The sequence below is a fragment of the Sinocyclocheilus rhinocerous genome, unplaced genomic scaffold (genome assembly GCF_001515625.1).
Source record: "Sinocyclocheilus rhinocerous isolate Xijiao unplaced genomic scaffold, SAMN03320098_v1.1 scaffold2169, whole genome shotgun sequence".
In the NCBI taxonomy this organism is placed as follows: domain Eukaryota; kingdom Metazoa; phylum Chordata; class Actinopteri; order Cypriniformes; family Cyprinidae; genus Sinocyclocheilus; species Sinocyclocheilus rhinocerous.
The window spans coordinates 48,615-53,734 of NW_015658523.1; positions in this window are offsets into that span (position 1 = coordinate 48,615).

Genomic DNA, 5,120 nt, shown 5'->3' on the forward strand with positions numbered 1-5,120 from the left:
CACACACACACACACTCTCACACACACACTCTCACACTCACTCTCTCTCACACACACACTCACACTCACACACTCTCACACTCACACACACACACACTCTCTCACACTCACACACACACTCTCACACACACACACTCTCTCACACTCCCACTCACACACACACACACACACTGCTCAACTTGAAGGACTGATTTTCAGTTTGATGTTATGCAGGCACTGCTTGACTCTTCGACAGCAGATTTATTGATTTAATTAGAGAGCAACTGCACTGAATCTGGTAGATGCGTGAAACTCACCAAAAAACACACCCAGGTCTCATTTCACTCCAGAATCGAGCCTATTTTTAGGACCAGTTTACTTTTTTTTGTGTGTGTGTGTGATTATTTTAAGGATGGCTGGGCACATTTGCTCACTCGATCTCAGTATTGTAATGCTAGACGTTTTCTAATTCTCATCGCCTTAACAGTAATATTTACTATACTACAGTGAAATACTGTAACGCAATTAGCTTGTAATTAAAATAAACTAGTATCATGATAAATAAACGCTTTACCTTTTAAAACAATGCCATTTTCTGCATGATAGCTAGTAATGAGAACTTGGAGGAAAATGTTGATTGCAAAACGAGCATGGCAATGCAAAGAATTTTAACTGTGCTTAAAACGAGCTATTTGCATTATTTCGTTGTGATTCCGGAGTGAAAAAGCTGTGTTTTGGGAGGTTCACGCAGGTCCGGTCCTTGCCTGTGGATTCTCTCATTCAGACCTTCCACTGTTCCCTTCGTGATCTGTCCGTCAGGTTTGCTGTTACATTTATACGATTCGTTCATCGTTTGAATTTTTTTGCTAAGGCTATACAAGTTATCTTCAAAGACTTTCAAGTGAGCGGAGGGACGTCTATACCATGTGTATGTGTGCACTTTACTGTTTTTGCTCTGTGTTTGTGTGCAGCTGTACATTGTTGATTGTGCACTATACACTGCTGGTTGTGTTTTACGAACATTGGCATTATCGGGTTTCTGCGATTGGCGTTTCTCTTGTGTTTTTTAAGCGTACTCATGTAGCCTTTTGTATCGGCTGAACTGCAATAATGATTCTACAAGCATTTCTAAGACACGAGCGCGTGACGGCGTTTCTGCCAAACTGTTCAGAGTTTACAAACAGCTGGAAGATGTGTTTTTATGCGTCTGCACTGTTGGTTTTGTTTTAAATGAAGACTTTAACACTCCTTTTAGTGTTTTGATTTTACAGAGAAAAAAAAAAAAGAAGTGAAGAGTTCATTTAAATAAAAGTGACATGCAGCTGCTCTGAAGACCGAAGCATCAGATCTTTGGTTGTTTTTGTCATGCGTGTTAATAACCGTAAACAGATTGTGTCTCGGCTGTAAAACTATCAGTGTGTTTAGAGGTACAAGTTAACTGGGTTTCTTCGACTCACTGATCATTAATAGAAATGTATACAGATCAGCGGTTTCACTCGTAGATTTGATTTGAAATGTCCTTTTGATTATGTAGATGTTTTGATTTGTAATTCCAGATGGTCTTTAATTTTTAATTTAATTTAATTTAATAGTATCATTAATCATTAGATGCTACTGAATGCACATTGAAATAGATTAGCATTTTTTTGTGTGTGTGTGATTATTTTAAGGATGGCTGGGCACATTTGCTCACTCGATCTCAGTATTGTAATGCTAGACGTTTTCTAATTCTCATCGCCTTAACAGTAATATTTACTATACTACAGTGAAATACTGTAACGCAATTAGCTTGTAATTAAAATAAACTAGTATCATGATAAATAAACGCTTTACCTTTTAAAACAATGCCATTTTCTGCATGATAGCTAGTAATGAGAACTTGGAGGAAAATGTTGATTGCAAAACGAGCATGGCAATGCAAAGAATTTTAACTGTGCTTAAAACGAGCTATTTGCATTATTTCGTTGTGATTCCGGAGTGAAAAAGCTGTGTTTTGGGAGGTTCACGCAGGTCCGGTCCTTGCCTGTGGATTCTCTCATTCAGACCTTCCACTGTTCCCTTCGTGATCTGTCCGTCAGGTTTGCTGTTACATTTATACGATTCGTTCATTGTTTTAATTTTTTTGCTAAGTTATACAAGTTATCTTCAAAGACTTTCAAGTGAGCGGAGGGACGGCTATACCGTGTGTATGTGTGCACTTTACTGTTTTTGCTCTGTGTTTGTGTGCAGCTGTACATTGTTGATTGTGCACTTATACACTGCTGGTTGTGTTTTACGAACATTGGCATTATCGGGTTTCTGCGATTGGCGTTTCTCTTGTGTTTTTTAAGCGTACTCATGTAGCCTTTTGTATCGGCTGAACTGCAATAATGATTCTACAAGCATTTCTAAGACACGAGCGCGTGACGGCGTTTCTGCCAAACATGTCCAGAGTTTACAAGCAGCTGGAAGATGTATGTTTTTATGCGTCTGCACTGTTGTTTTTGTTTTAAATTAAGACTTTAACACTCCTTTTTAGTGTTTTGATTTTTGAGATTTTACAGAGAAAAAAAAAAAAAAGAAGTGAAGAGTTCATTTAAATAAAAGTGACATGCAGCTGCTCTGAAGACCGAAGCATCAGATCTTTGGTTGTTTTTGTCATGCGTGTTAATAACCGTAAACAGATTGTGTCTCGGCTGTAAAACTATCAGTGTGTTTAGAGGTACAAGTTAACTGGGTTTCTTCGACTCACTGATCATTAATAGAAATGTATACATCTGCCAAACTGTTCAGAGTTTACAAACAGCTGGAAGATGTGTTTTTATGCGTCTGCACTGTTGGTTTTGTTTTAAATGAAGACTTTAACACTCCTTTTAGTGTTTTGATTTTACAGAGAAAAAAAAAAAAGAAGTGAAGAGTTCATTTAAATAAAAGTGACATGCAGCTGCTCTGAAGACCGAAGCATCAGATCTTTGGTTGTTTTTTGTCATGCGTGTTAATAACCGTAAACCGATTGTGTCTCGGCTGTAAAACTATCAGTGTGTTTAGAGGTAAAAGTTAACTGGGTTTCTTCGACTCACTGATCATTAATAGAAATGTATACAGATCAGCGGTTTCACTCGTAGATTTGATTTGAAATGTCCTTTTGATTATGTAGATGTTTTGATTTGTAATTCCAGATGGTCTTTAATTTTTAATTTAATTTAATTTAATAGTATCATTAATCATTAGATGCTACTGAATGCACATTGAAATAGATTAGCATTTTTTTTTCCATGTATAGTATAAGTTTGCATTATTATTATTATTAATATTATTAATATTATTATTAATCTCTCCGAATGGCTGCTAACCTGTCGGTGTGAAAGGTAAGTTAGCAGGTTTTCGTTCAGCTGTGTATATTTAATCGAAGTCGTCTTACCTTTTAGTTGTGAATGTTTTGCTTTATGTAATCACAGATGATCTTTATTTCTTAGGTAGCTCTTATAGTAAAGATCAATAAATCAAACAATTATACTAGTTGATGTACATTAGTTATAAATGTTGAGTTTGATGTGTGTCTCGTATGAGTCATATATAGCTAATATACGAGTTATATATAATGGTAAAGTGGTAAACAAGCTTAAGTCTGGGAATCTCTAGGCTACTTTGTTTACGCTTTGTATATTTATGCTTGAGTTTCTTTTAGATTCCAGGACTTGCACTCAGTTTGGTATATTTTCACGTTGCACATTGTTTCAAAGCAGCTTTACCGAAATTCTAAATGTTAATTTTTATAATATCTTAATTCCGGATTGAACAGGATAGTTTGGAGACGCTAAAACATGAACCAGAAGTGTGCTGGTATTGAGTGAGTAAATGTAAGCATTAAATAAACACGTAATGTTTCTCCGCTGAATTTAGTCGTTTGTTTTGCGGTGAAACCTGTAGCTGTAATTTCGTTTTCAGTTTATGCTGTGAATGTGTTTAACGGGGTCATATGATGCGATTTCAATTTTTCCTTTCTCTTTAGAGTGTTACAAGCTCTTGGTGCATAAAAAAGATCTGTAAAGTTGCAAAGACTAAAGTGTCAAATCCAAAGAGATATTCTTTATTTTCAGACCGATGAGCTTTGTAAAAATCGAGGCGTTTCAGAAAGGCGGGGCATAGAGGAGAAACAATAATGTACAGTATGTGGAAAATAATGTGTTTTTTGAACCTTAAACCGCTTAAACAATTACACCAAATACACAAAATAATGTTCTTTTTAGTAGAATCATATGACCCCTTTTTAAAACAATTATGCTTTTACTTCACTATCTGGTACAACTTGTGCGCTTTAAAAAGTACGAGTTCCGTTTTATTATATTTTTGGAAGACATTCATACAGTGGCACCATTTACATTTGTCTGCAAACGTTATTTCAATTCAGATTCATTTTTATAGCGCTTTTCACATTAGCCTACACACAAAGCAGCTTCACAGAAAATGCATCTACATTACAATTTCGATCTGTTATCAGAAGTGAATGTGTCCAAGTAATGTTCATTTCACAAATGAACAGTTCACGATAATAGAATCATACAGTTTGCTGTTAATTATTAATATTATTTTAATTCCAATCGTTTAACCGAACAGTCAGACAGGTGCGTCCAGACTGCTACCGTATTCAGATTTGCAGGAACTGCGGATCAGTTTAGCGTTATTTAATGCGTGCTAATGACTTATTAATGAATGTTTTTTTATGAAGTGTCGCGTTCTGCGGGCTTGGTGACGTCACCGAGAATGGAAGCTCGCTCGCATCGCGGAACACAACGAGCTGAGAGCTGAGCTGCAGATGAGCGGGGCCCACTGATTAACGTGAGTGCGACTGTGTGTTTTATTTTATTGTGCATGTTCAGGAGATCTGTTTGAAGTCAAGATCAGCTGGAGAAACCTCAGCATCAGCATCAGCGCATCGCACGCGACGCATCATCATCCGCCGAAATGATCGAGTAAATTAATGATTGTGTCGATAAAGAGTCACTGTGTTTGCATTGCAGATTTCCTCGATGGACTGTTCAGATCTGGAGATTTGTATAAAACCACAAACATCTGAAATGATGCGTTGTTTGATTAGTTTGTGACTCGTGAGCAGATAGATGGCGGCCCGATCATTGTATGTTAATAAATGTGATGATTCT